The 14617-nt window shown below is 45.2% G+C and overlaps 1 long non-coding RNA gene across 1 annotated transcript; it reads left to right on the forward strand.

Moving 5' to 3' along the window:
- The first annotated feature begins 3362 nt into the window (after positions 1-3362).
- LOC127195189 (uncharacterized) lies at positions 3363-12702 on the forward strand. The gene is made up of 3 exons (XR_007831367.1): positions 3363-3444; positions 10813-10935; positions 12416-12702. It is a non-coding gene; the product is annotated as an uncharacterized LOC127195189 (long non-coding RNA).
- Positions 12703-14617: the final 1915 nt, after the last annotated feature.

A 14617-nucleotide genomic window follows, 5' to 3' on the forward strand; every position in this document is an offset into this window, starting at 1 on the left:
AAGGACAGGACACACCCAGTACAGACTCGTGTTAGATGGTGATTCCTGTTTAGGCACGCTGATCTTCACCATATCAGTGCCCAGGATCATCCGCCCTGAAAGAGGAAGGCACATTCTTACAGTCAGAATGAGGCCAACTGAAAAAAGCTCAGTTCTCCAAAGTCTGAAGCAAGCAGACAAGGCATTTCGGAGAAGTCAGTGACAGCTGGTTCTCTTCCGAGCTTAGATATTCGACAAGATTTGAGAATTTTTTAAACTTGGGGCGGGGCGTGGGCGGGGAGTGGGGAAATCACAATAGAGTTTAGTTTTCAAACACAAAAATAAATTACGGACTGGTCTATGGGGCCGGGGAGTTGAGTGTTGAAAGCACAGTGAAATGGGAAGTCACAGTCTCCTGAGCTCACAGGGACCCTAGATAGCCATTCAAATGCATATGCTTTAATGTGGCCAAGGGCCAGACCCTTGGTCCCATAACCCTGTGGGGCAGAACCAAAGAAAGACCCTGTCAACACCAATCTGGGCCAGATTCTTCTGGAACAATCTGAGCTCATGGACCAGCTACAGTCTTTCTTTCTTCAATGCACTGGTGGGAGCTTATGGCACAAAATGCACTTAATTTTTCCTTAAACCCAGTGACCAATTTTGTAACAAAGTTATATGGGTTGAAATTATGGATATTGGGAATATTTCCAGCAGGAGCAGGAAAGCCACTCTCCCCAGAAGTAGGTCACAGCACCTTCATTCTAGAGTGTCTTTCTCAGACCCAAAGGAAAATAATACCCTTATCTCCCACGACAAAGACACTGACAAAAATCCAAACAAGAGCAGGGCATGGTGGAGCATACATTTAATCCCAGCACTCAGGAAGTAAAAGCAGGTGGATCTCTGAGTTCGAGGTTAGCCTGGTCTACATAGCGAGTCCAGAAGAGCTGGGACTACATAGAGAAATTTTGTCTTTTAAAAAAATTTTTTTATTAATTTATTCATATTACATCTCAGTTGTTAGCCCATCCCTTGTATCCTCCCATTCCTCCCTCCCTCCCACTTTCTTCCTACTCCCCTCCCCTATGACTGTGACTGAGGGGGACCTCCTCCACCTGTATATACTCATAGGGTATCAAGTCTCTTTTTTTTTTTTTTTTTTTTTTTTTTTTTTGGTTTTTCGAGACAGGGTTTCTCTGTGTAGGCTTGGCCATCCTGGACTCACTTTGTAGACCAGGTTGGCCTCGAACTCACAGCCCGGCCCTCAAGTCTCTTCTTGGTAGCCTGCTATCCTTCCTCTGAGTGCCACCAGGCCTCCCCTTCCATGAGATGTGGTCAAATATGGGGCACCAGAGTTCATGTGAAAGTCAGTCCCTACTCTCCACTCAACTGTGGAGAATGTCCTATCTATTGGCTAGATCTGGGTAGGGGTTTGACGTTTACTGCACGTATTGTCCTTGGCTGGTGCCATAGTTTGAGCAGGACTCCTGGGCCCAAATCCGCCCATCATAATGCTCTTCTTGTAGGTGAGAAACTTTGTCTTAATGGAGAAAAAAGAAAAAACAAAAGAAACGTAGTGGGTCTGCTACGTTTCCCTTACTTTGTCTCACCACACTCTTGCAAGACTTTGTCAAACCTACTGAGCATTAAAATAGAGAGGCTTACATCTGGAGAGCTGGCTTAGCGGTTAGCAGCACTGGTCGCTCTTTGCAGAGGACTCAATTCCGGTTTCCAGCAGCCACATGGATAGCGACTTTCTGAATCCAATACCCTCTTCCGATCTCCACATGCATGCACGTGGTGCGCACATGTACATGCAGACAAAACACTTATACACATAATAAAAGTGAATCTAAGAAAAAATTTTAATGGAGAAACTTTGCTGTTTCTCTCAGTCTTTTCCAAACCCTGTGTATGGAAAACATTAAATGAATACATGCGTTTGTTTCAGGTTCGGTTTTCTTTTGGTTTTTGTTTTGTTTTGTTTTTCTGAGACAGGGTTTCTCTGCCTAACCTTGGCTGTCCTGGACTCCCTTTGTAGACCAGGCTGGCCTCCTGAGTGCTGGGATTAAAGGCATACACGACCATGCCCGGGCCCAGTTGTCTTTTGTTGTAAGCGTCTCAACCATGAAACTTGGGAGAAATTTTATGCAAAGATACTATTACCGTTTCTTTTCTGGTTTTGAAACAGGGTTTCTCTGTGTAACACAGCTCTGTCCCAGACTTGCTTTGTAGACCTGGCTGACCTTGAACTCACCGAGGTCTGCCTGCCTCTGCCTCCCAAGTGCTGGGACTACAGGTGTGCGCCACCAGTCCCTGCTCTGTTACCTCTTCTTAACCACATGCAAAGCTAGAACAAGAAATCCAGGAAACTAGACCCTCCCCCTGCCCCCACATGCAGTCCTGATGAATGACTGTCTTGACTGGGCTGGAGATGTGACTCGGTGGTAGAGCCCTTGCCTCACATGTGCAAGGCACTGGACTCAGGACCACACAAAAAGGAAGGTGGAGGACTGATGGGTCAGAGGTAATGATGGATGGTCTCCATCTGGAAGGGATGGAACAGAACACTACTTCAGACTCTCTGCCCCTATGTGCACAGAACAACCTCATTCATGAAATGTAAACCACTAAAGCTTTTCTAGGTATGGTGGTGCGTGCTTATAATACCAGCATTTGGGAGATGGAGGCAGGGGCATCAGGAGTTTAGGGGTATTGGGGCTACACAAGACTCTGTTTCTAAAAACAAAAACAAAAAGGGAAAGAAAAAAACTAAACCTTTAGATATTCAGAAGTAAGAAGACGAGTTTAGCTGGTAGGATATGGAAAAACACAAAACACAAAACCAGAAACCACCCAGGAAAGACCTATCGGTTGACTGATTGATCATTGGAAATGAAACAAGGCCTGCTGTAACCCAAGCTAATGTCAAACCTTAATCTCCCATCCTCTCACCTCCACTTCCCAAACTCTGGCGGCGTTACAAGAGTGCTGGGGATCATGCCGAGGGCTATGTGCAGGCTAGGCAAGTTCCCTGCGGAGTGATCCATCCCAGCCCCGGGGAAACCTTTATTAGTTCAACTACACTTAAAAATACATCAAAAGACAGACACCTACATAATCATATCCACTTATAAGTATTTGTTGAACTATCTCTTTAAGATGCCTGTCTACTATCTTTGTGTCTGCTTTCGTTTTAAGTATATTTTCCCCCACCCCACCCCCCATTTTAAGTATAAAACAGACAAGAATATGAGCAGGGCTAGAGAGATGGCTTAGAGGTTAAGAGCACTGGCTGCTCTTCCAAAGGTTCCCAAGTTCAATTCCCAGCCACCACATGGTAGCTCACAACCATCTGTAATGACGAGCCCTGGAGCAGGAAATGAAGCCGAAATTCAGGAGGACATATTTTACACACATTTGATGAGCAAATGTTAACAAGTCTGACAAGACCAGAAATTGGTAAGAATCTACATCTCTCAGGAACTTTCCACATAAGTAGTAAAAGTGATCGTTGTTTAGGAAATTCTGAAATATTTACCACCAAGCAGTTATTTATGCATAAACACCAAAGAGAAACCCCATGTTGACAGGGAACGTTGTACCAAAAAAAAAGGTCACAGCCTCGCTGTTAGTGATAGCAAGTGGTAAGAAACTGAAGGTGGTGGTGGCGCACACCTTTTATCCCAGCACTCGGGAGGCAGAGGCAGGCGGATCACTGTAAATCCAAGGCCAGCCTGGTCTACAAAGCAAGTCCAGGACAGCCAAGGCTACACAGAGAAACCCTGTCTCAAAAAAAAAAAAAAAAAAAAAAAAAAAAAAAAGAAAGAAAGAAAGAAAGAAAAAGAATCCTAAAGGCCCACCCTAGAACTAGAAAAAAAAGGAGACCACAAAGTGATCGTGCAAACTTTGCAGCTGAGAAAGTAAATGAGGCAAACTAAGCATGGCAAGAGGGATAGCGCTGAAGAATGTGAGGGCTTCCAAGAGGCCTCAGCAGGTAGAGGTAGCTACTGCCAAACCTGACAACCTGAGCTCAGCTCCCAAAACCTGTGGTGAAAAGAAGCGAGTGACTCTAGAAGTTTCTCTCTGACTTGCACAGGCTCAGCACCTCTACCTACCTACCTACCTATTTATCTAGCTGTTTCTCTCTCTCTCTCTCTCTCTCTCTCTCTCTCTCTCTCTCTCTCTCTCTCTCTCTCTCACACACACACACACACACACACACACACACACACACACACACACACACACGCACTACAATAACTGGTTTAATTTAATAAAAACAATAAGATGATGCTAACCAGAGAAGAGGAACCTCTCTGACTCTGATTTGGGAGTCATTGTCTGGCTTTGCCTTGACAGAGTGTTTCTCAGAACCCCTGTGGGAGTCAGCCAGCCAGGGCAGGAGTGTTACTGAGAAACACTGGGCTGGCAGTGATTGGAACTCTGGGCTGGACACAGGCTAGTCTGGGTGCTGGACATCACTCAGGGGAGCTCTGTAGTCCCTTGGTACTTCTAGCTTATCTGTCCTGCAGGCAGCCATGAGTGGATTGTAGAAGAAGACACCCGTGGGAGAAACCAGTGTCCTCGGATAACCCCAAATGGAAGGGAAACGGTCAGAGCATCATCTGCACTTGACTCAGGAGGTCCAAGTACAAATCGAGTTTATTTCAGGCTCACCCAGCCATTTGTAGTTCAAAATGTTCATTGCATCTTGAGTCACACTGCTCCAATCTGGTTCCCTCCAGTTCAGGGACTCTTTTTTTTTTCTTTTGTTATTTTGAGACAGGGTTTCTCTGTGTAGCCTTGGCTGTCCTGGACTCACTTTGGAGATCCACCTCCCTCTGCCTCACCGTCTCACAAAATGCTGGGATTATAGGTGTACACCACCACACCTGGCATGGGACTCTTTTTTTTTTTTCTTTTTGTTCTGTTTTGGTTTGGTTTTCAAGAAAGGGTTTCTCTGTGTAGCCTTGGCTATCCTGGACTTGCTTTGTAGACCAGGCTGGCCTCTGCCTCCTGAGTGCTAGGATTAAAGGCATGGGTTACCACCACCCGGCTCTTTTTCTTTTCTTTTCTTCTCTTTTCTTTTTTTTCTTTCTTTCTTTCTTTTTTTTTTTTTTTTTTTTTTTGTTTTTCTAGACAGTGTTTCTTTACGTAGCCCTGTCTGTCTTGGAACTCACTCTGTAGAGCAGGCTGGCTTCAAACTCAGAGATCCACCTACCTCTGCCTCCCGAGTACTGGGACTAAAGGTGTGTGCCACCGCTCCCGGTTTCACTTTTGTTTTCAAGAACAAGATTCTCCTCAGAGAATTGGTATCATTTTTTTTTTTTTTTTCATTAATACTGATAGGCTCATATATTTGAATGTTTGGTCATTAGGGGGTGGCCCTGCTTGACAGAGACTAGGAGGTGTGGCCTTGTTGGAGTAGGTAGGTGGGCTTTGGGGTTTCAGATGCTCAGGCCAGGCCCAGAGTCTCTCTCTTCCTGCTGCCTGCAGATGCAGATGTAGACTCTTAGCTCCTTTTCCAGAATTGTGTCTGCCTGCATGCTGCCATGACCACAGTAGACTAAACTTCTGCACAATAAGCCAGCCCCAATTAAATGCTATGTGGTCACAGTGTCAGTTCACAGCAATGGAAGACTGACTAAAACAATAGGTTAGCATCCTTTTGCTAGGAGACTTCAGTCTTGGGCTGGAGAGATGACTAAGCACTATAGGAGCACTTGCTGCTCTTACAGAGGACCTGGGTTCAATTCCCAGCATGCACAGGGAGGTTCTCAACCTTCTATGACCCCAGCTCCAGGAGATCAAGGCTGTTTTCTGACCTCTCACTAGGCACATGCGTGGTGCATATACATATGCACCAAGAGTCTTTCCAAACACTCACACACATAAAATTAAAATAAATACATATGACTTCAGTCTCACTTTTTATTCATAGTTACATTAAACTATTTTCTCAAATACTTAGTTACAGTGACTAGTTTTTTTTCCCCCTACTGCTGACATCAAATCAAATCAAATCATTCAAACTTCTTATCAGTGTCCAAATCACCCCTAAGAAGAGAAAACAATCTTGCCAGGCATGGTGACACACACCTTTAATCCTAGCACTTGAGAGGCAGAGGCAGTTGGATCGCTGTGAGTTCGAGGCCAGCCTGGTCTACAAAGCGAGTTCAGGACAGCCAAGACTACACAGAGAATACCCTGTCTCAGAAAGAGAGAGAGAGAGAGAGAGAGAGAGAGAGAGAGAGAGAGAGAGAGAGAGAGAACAACCTTTTATATTCATGGCTTAAAAGAGTTGCTGGGCAGTGGCGCATGCCTTCAATCAAAGCACTTGGGAGGCAGAGGTAGGTGTATTTCTTGGTCTAATGAGCTAGTTCTAAGGACAATCAGGGCTACATAGAGAAACCCTGTCTCAGGGGGCAAAAGAGAAAAAAAAAAAAAAAAAAAAAAAAAAGACGCAACCAACCTGAGTCTACACAGTTCTCCTTGTTTGCTGCATGTGACCTACTCCGGTGGTGAGGTCAGCAGCAGAGGAAAATTTGTCAAGAAGGTCCCAGATATTTCACTTCCTTTTTGGGGGGCAATAGCCCTTTGGTTGTCTTTCTTGTCCTTACAGATGTCTTCAATTTTACACTCACTTACACATCCATTCCCCCGTGGGTGATGTGTTGCAACATCCCCTCTGATCTTCCTCAGCGCCTTGAGAACTCGGCCATTGCAAGGATGCAGGAAGCATACCCCCCAAAAAAGGACTGGTTGTGCAAGTTCATCTCCTTAGGGCAAATCTGACCCCCCCACCCCCCACCCCCATCCCCACCCCACCGCCCTACTTTTCAAGCTGACCGACGTCCACAATAGCTTCTGAGGTGATTGTGCATTTATTGTGTGACTTCAAGAACAGGGATTCAGGCAAAATTTTCAAAGGGGGAAAAAAAAGAAAAAGAAAAAGAATAGCTCTGTTTTCATATCCCAGAGGTTTAGAACTCTGCCAAATAATTTCATTAAACTTCTCTCTTTCTCTCTTCCTCTCTCTCTCTCTCACATGCACGTACACACACACACACACACACACACACACACACACACATGAAAGCGAGGAGAGACTGAGAGAGCGAGAGAGCTGGGGGGGGGGGGAGGGAAAGAGAGAGAGAGAGAGGCTCACTGTAACCCTAGAGCCCTGGTGAGCCTCTAATTCACTATGCAGCCAAGAATGACCTGGAGCCTCTGACCTTCCTGTGTCAGCCTCTGAGGTTCTGGGATCATCAGCAGGGGCCACCATTCTGCTTTATGCAATGGTAGAAATGGAACTCAGGACTTACTGCATGCTAAACAAAGCCCTCTACCAACCGAGAGACATCTCCAGCGCAGGAAAATCATTCCAAATAAGTGAAGTATTCCAGGCTGCCTTCAGCTATTCTCTCTTCCACACAGAAGAATGCTGTTAACTCAACTTACTCAGTTTCATGTCAGAAACGGAAAGCTGTGGGTTTGTAAACACTTGAGTGAAAAAGCAAATAGAACAAACTGAGGCAGATTCCTTTTCTTTTTAAAGACAGAAGCCGACTATGCATGGATGAATTCCACTTTTACTCCCAGCCACAGCCCCACTAGCCTCAAATACACACCACCCTTAAGTGATTGTCAATAGCCTTTAAATGTTATATACACTGGGGCTAGGGAAGGCTGCAAACGCTGAGCTTCGTGCTTTCTCTGCCTGGTGTTCAGAGCAACGCCTCCAAACTCTGTCCTTCTCCTGGGAGCAGAGGCAGCATTGTTTTCACGGCAGTCTTAAACACGGGGTAAAGGAAAAAGAAAAGTAGTGGCCCATACCGCGTGACAGAAGCCATATCTGAAATCGCTAATGTGGCCAAGAACACGAGAGCAGATAAGCCATGAGCCCAGGGGAAACCTAATATTGTCCTTCTGCGAACGGGGCATAGCAAGAACTCCGGCTGACATACTGCCATACCGTAGACCAGCGTCTCACTCGGCCTTCCTCAGAGAAGCCTCGTCTCGCAGTAGGTGGTAATTAACAAGGAGACCCACAACTGGACAATAAGAGTGAGAGACTTAGAAGCACCGTTCTCAATGGGATGTGCCCATCAAATCCCTTCCCTCAGGGCTCAGAGGTCTATGCAAGAGACGAGGCAGAAGGATGATACGAGCCAGAGGTGGTGCGAGGCTCCAAGGGAACAGTTTTTTTTTTCAGGACGCTAAAAAAGCCTAACACATGCATGAATTCACAGTAACTGACAGCACACAGAAGACTTGAACAGCTTCAAGCCACTGTCCCAGCGCCAGGAGGGGAAGTGGATGTGGGGTCCCTCCTACCCAGGAAGCTAACTGTGAGTGGTACCCACTGGCAAAGAGAAAATCAGTTTTCTCCAGTGGAGTCTCACTGGCCTTATTAGCCACACTCAAGGGTAGGCCCCATGCCTTAAAGTAGTTGGTCAACATGGAACAAACTCAATGGTGATTTTTGTGGCTTTATTTGAGCTTTGCTTTTTGTTTGGCTGGTTGGTTTGGTTTGGGTTTTTCTGTCTTTTGCCTGTTTGTTTTGATTTTCATTTTTGTCTTTGGGTTTTTGGGGTTTTTGTTTTGTTTGTTTTTTGTTTTTGTTCTTTGATTTTTTTGTTTTTTGTTCTTTTTTTAAGAGAGAGAGGGAGAACATAAACTTGAGTGGGTAAGGAGGTAGGGAGGATCTGAGAGAAGTTGGAGGAGAGGAAAATGTGATCAAAATACACATCATCATCATCATCATCATCATCATCATCATCTCTATTATTTAGTAGTGTCCTGCCTGCATGTACACCTGCAGGCCAGAAGAGGGCATCAGATCACTCTACAAATGGTTGTGAGCCACCATGTGGTGCTGGGAATTGAACTCGGGACCTTTGGAAGAGCAGACAGCGCTCTTAACCTCTGAGAAATCTCTCCAGCCCCCTGTATAATTATTTTTAATTAAAAAAATTTAAGCTAGACCTATAATCCCAGTACTCAGGGAGGCAGAGCAGATGGATCACTGTGAAGTTCAAGGCCAGCCTGGTCTACAAAGGGAGTCCAGGACAGCCAAGGCTACACAGAGAAACCCTGTCTCGAGAAACAAAATAAGACAAAAAAGCATGTGTGGGCATCAGGAGATGGAGGTCATAGGCCAACATGCGACAGTCAGTTTCTCCTTTTACAGTGTGGGTCCTGGAATGAAACGCAGGTTGTCAGCCTTGGTATGCGCCACCCTTCCCACTAAGCCAGTAAGTTAAAAACAAAGTCTTTAAGGCAGTGATGGCACACACCTTTGATCCTGGCACTAGGGAGGCAGGAGCAGGCAGATCTCTGTGAGTTCGAGGCTACACAGAGAACCCCCCCCCCCAAAAAAAAGGTCTTATGTGGAAAGTTTCCAAAAGATACTTCACGCATAGACTCTCACTAGGGACATTCTGAGCGTAGAAAAATATGTTTCATTACCACCCTGCCAGGGCTGGACCACAGGAGAGATGCAGACAAGCTTTCAGGGAGCTCCTGTGAGTATCTCAATAGCTGAGAAGAAGCGAGAAAGTCCAACTTCAGCTGACCAAAGCATGCAGAAGTCTGCCTTAGGGGCACACTCACATACAATGCAACTTCACAGTGTCTTTTGTTTGTTTGTTTGTTTTTTCCAGACAGGGTTTATACTGTAGTCCTGGCTGTCCTGGAGTTACTTTGCAGACCAGGCTGGCCTGCTTCAAACTCAAAGAGATCTACCTGCCTCTGCCTCTCTGAGTGAGTGCTGGGATTACACCACACCCAGCTTGGTGTGTGGTGTGGTGTGTGTGTATGTGTATGTGTGCATGTGCATGTGTGTATGTGTTTATTTGAAACAGGGTTTCTCTGTATAACAAATCCCTGGCTATCCTGGACTCACAAGGTAGACCAGGCTGGCCTTGAACTCACAGATATCCTGGAGGTATTCTCTTTCTTTTTTCTTTTCTTTCTTTCTTTCTTTTCTTTCTTTCTTTCTTTTTTTTTTCTGAGACAAGGCTTCTCTGTGTAGCCTTGACTGTCCTGGACTTGCTTTGTAGACCAGGCCAGCCTCGAACTCACAGTGATCCGCCTGCCTCTGCCTCCCAAGTGCTGGGAGTACCCGACTTCTGGAGGTATTTTCTCAATTGAGGTTCCCTCCTCTCATAACTTTAGCTCGTGTCAAGTTGACATAAACTAGACACACCCTAAACCCAACTGAAGTTGACAGGGAAATGCTCCACATAGCTTTTGAAAAGAACAGGCAACGTGCGTGAGTAAGAAATGCTGTGTGTAGCCATGCTTCCTTAAAGGGTTCACTGTCGTTTTATACAAGCACGTTCTTGCAATTAGCGCAACAAAACCCACTGCAAAGCACAGGGGAAAAACATAAGATGCCCCAAGCCTTAGCGTCAGCTCTGCTCCCCCTTGCACTATGCTTACAAAACTGGGGTTGTAAGAAATGTTCCTCTCTCCTGAGAATTACAGAGAGATGAGTGTCATTGGCAGCGCCCTGAATTGCAACATAAAATCTGAGTTATTTTTAGTTCAGAAAGCTTAGAAATAAATCCCCATATTGTCCTAACATTTCTATTATTATCATTGGTCCAAATTATTTTCGAGTATGGGACTTTTATTTGATTCTTTGTGCAAGAAGTAAACAAAAAGAAAGAAAGAAAGAAAAAAAGTCATGTAAAAAGAGAAATACAGAGAGGAAATAAGTGAGACGACTTTGATTAATGTATTATGCTAAAAATGGCTTCAAGAAATGAAAAGGCGATGCTTAAGTCAGATCATTTCAAGACGTGCTGTTCCCTTCCCCAGCCATTTCAGACCAAAGCTGAAGAGAATGAAGCCAAACAGAGAACCCACAGGATTGTAAAAGTGAAGACTCAGAAGGCACAGGTTACCAAAGAGGTTTTCACCATCAGAGACAAAAAGGCTCAAGTAAGTGGATCCAGAGAGAATTTACAGACCTCCCTTAAGGCTGTTTTGCTCTCTCCTGATTCCCTGTCAGAGTAAAGAGTAAGCAATATCAGTAATCTTTGGTCCTTAATCTAATTCTTAAATTTTTAGAAGCCCTGAGTAGCAACTGAACTCAGTAGTTTCATCTTCTCTCAGGAGAACCTGTTTCAGTCTCTTCCCCCTCAGAAAAATATTAGATTAAGAAAAAAAAATTTTTTTCAAGTAAAGAAGAAACAAGGCAAGAGAGCATATACTTGAAGCCTTAACGCTTGGACTATCATGAGTTCAAAGCCAGCCTGGGTTATATATAAGTTCAAGGCCAGCCTGGGATACATACTAGATTTTTATCTCAAAATTAAACAAAGGAAAGTGGTTCAGCGGTTAAAAGCACTGTTTGCTCTCCCAAAGAACCTGAGTCCAATTCCTAACATTCACATGGCAGCTCACAACTGTCTGTAATTGCAGTTCCAAGGGATCTGACACCCTCACACCAATGCACATAAAATAAAATAAAAAAGAAAGAAAGAAAGAATGCAGGGAGGGAGAAAAAGGAGGGAGGGAAAAGATACGAGAGGCTGGACTTGGTAGATGGCTCAGGGGTTAAAAGCAGTTGCTGCTCTTGCAGAGGCCCAGAGTTCAGTACCCAGCACCCTCACTGGGAAATTCACAACTGCCTTTGGCTTCAGTTCCAGGGGACCCAACATCCTCTTCTGGCCTCCACAGGCATACGCGCACATACACACAAATGAAACAAATTTTTAAAAGTATTTTATTTAATTTTAATTTATGTGCATTGGTGTGAGGGTGTCAGATCTCAGAGTTACATTACAGACAGTTGTGAGCTGCCATGTGGGTGCTGGGAATTGAACCCGGGTCCTTTGGAAGAGCAGGCAGTGCTCTTAACCACTGAGCCAACTCTCCAGACCCCTTGGAACAATTTTTTTAAAATACAGAAATGAAGAGGGGAGGGACGTGAGTAGAGCACCCTTGGGTGGGCCTGGGTCTGGGACGGCATCTCCAGAGTCCCCATCAGCTGTGACCCAGGCTAGTGGATCCATCAGATGAGGGCTCTGAAAGGAGGGAGGCGGGGCCTAACCGGAGGAAGGAAATCACTGGGGATGTCCCCTGGGAGCTACAGCTTGCAGTGACCTCCTCTTGTATGCATGGCCTACTTTCCAGCCACCAAGGAAGGGACAACAGGCTCTACCACATGCCGAACGCTGGGGCAAGCAGCCACGATTCCAGTCCTCTGAAACCTTGAACTAACTAACCTGAGTAATTCTTTCCCTTCAGCTGTTACGTCAGGATTTCTGGTCACTGCTGGGGAAAATAGCTAACAGAATTGAAGAGTGGATGGATGATGGATGGATGGATGGATGGATGGATGGATGGATGGATGGATAAGGGGTTAGCTGATGGTTTATTATTAGGCATGTGCGTGACTCGGGTTCTTTCTCTTTAGAACCAGAGCTAAGCGATGATCTGATCTTCCCCTTCAAGTACGTCCTTAGAAGCAGAGCTCGTGGATCAAAGAGAAGCGTGCTTGAAAACGTTTGATTCTGTGCCAAACCGTCCTTCCAGAAAGATTGTACCAGCTTTGACTCTTGCCAGCAACACACAAGAGCCAGTTTTCCAATACCCTCCCCTTGGAGGGGAAAAAGGGTCATTTCCATTTTCTACTATGTCAGAAGGATACCAAAAGATGTCAAAAATACTATTTCACTGTGAGTGTTCATGGATCCCATTACTAGCGGGGCTGACTGTCTTTTTTTTGAGAGTTGCCTGATGCTGTCAGACTTCCCATATTTCTATGGGCAATGGCTGCTTCCTCAGAGGAACTACGTCTACTGAGGGTTTTCTTTTGGCCTAGTAGCAGAGGAGGCTGCGCAGAGCACTGGCCAAGAATTCATTCCCCAAGAACAACCTCAAGCAAGCTCAGGGAAAAATTCTACAGCGCCTAATGAGGCGAGATGCTCCCAAGGACTGCTCTGTGTCACCCTGCAGAGGTCCCCAATAGGACCGGGTCTCAGTTTCCCTTGACAGGATGCCCTGACTTGATGGTATTTCTTTTGTGCCGTCCTTCCTTTCTCCCTAGTTTACATCCCTCCTTCTTGTTAGATTCCCCTTCCCCCCAGGATTATACCCCAGTTAAAATTACATAAAGGTTGAGATGACGGGTCAAGGGGTAAGAGTGCTTGCTAGCAAGCATCAGGACCTGAGTTCAAATCCCAGCACACAGGTTAAAAGCTGGGCATGGCCATATACATGTATGTAACCCTAGCATTGGGTGGGGTGGAAACAAGAGGACCACTGGGATTTGCCGCTTGACCAGCCTCAAGCTAGGTTCAGGGAAAGACTCTGTCTCAGGGGAATAATGTGGAACATGATGGTCACATGCGCATGAGCAGGAGTACATGCCAATATACAACATGCATTGTGCATATACCACATGCATAAGTAGCATATACATACAGAGAGAGAGAGAGAGAGAGAGAGAGAGAGAGAGAGAGACTATTTACACTTTTACACTGTTTTTTGAGACAGTGTTTCTCTGTGTAACAGCCCTGGCTGTCCTGGACTTGCCTTGTAGACCAGGCTGGCCTCGAACTCACAGCGATCCGCCTGCCTCTGCCTCCCGAGAGCTGGGATTAAAGGCGTGTGCCACCACACCCAGCAGAGACTACTTACACTTAAATCCTCATTTCAGGGTCTCCTTCTGGGCTAGAGAAGCTAAACCAAGACAATATTGTTTTCCCTCTCCCTCCCCATTTTAATCTGATTATTTGTGTATTTTCCCACTCTGATACTGATGATATTAAAAATACTTACTTCAAAAACATTAGGAGAGAATGAGTGTTGGTGAAAGGCAACCCTGATCTATCACAGAGGGGGAGCTTGGCTTACAGCTACTATCAAATTCAAGCAGCTAATAATTATTGCATTAAAAAAAAAAAATCAATGTTCCACCTCCCCCATACCTGAGTGTTTATTTGCTTTCAAGACATAAGTCTTACGTATCTGAAGATGACCTAGACCTTCTGCCCTCCTGACTGAAGTTACAGGTATGCACCAGCACTCCTGGGTTGTGTGGTGCTGTGTCTGAAGCACAGGAATTTGTGCACACTGGCTGAGCAATCTGTCAATTGAACTACACCCCTGGCGTCACCCTTGATTTCAGATGGGCCATACTGAATGAAAGATTTTCTTGGAAAGGTAAATTAACAAGAAGGTGGAAAAATAAAAATAAAAAAATATTTGTCAAAGTAAGCCTCAGTATATACCTTATACTGATTTATATTTGACTCATATTGTCTGCTATAAGAAAATCTATATCGAAAGGCTAGGCAGTATAGATATCAGAAAGACTAGTATCTTGGATACCTTTCTATGGCTGTGACAAAACATCATGACCAAGGCAATTTATAAAAGAATATTTGGGGTTCATGGCTCCAGAAGGTTAAAGCCTGTGGTGCTTTGAATAGGTATGGCCCCCATAGATTCATGTGTTTGAATGCCTGGCCCATAAGGAGTGGCTCTATTGGGAGGTGTGGCCTTGTTGGAGGAAGTGTGTCACTGTGGAGGCGGGCTTTGAGGTCTCCTATGCTCAAGCTACACCTAGTGTGGCACACTGGCTCCTTCTGCGGCCTGTAGATCAAAATGCAGA

This window comes from Acomys russatus, chromosome 11 (genome assembly GCF_903995435.1).
Source record: "Acomys russatus chromosome 11, mAcoRus1.1, whole genome shotgun sequence".
NCBI classification, from domain to species: Eukaryota; Metazoa; Chordata; class Mammalia; order Rodentia; family Muridae; genus Acomys; species Acomys russatus.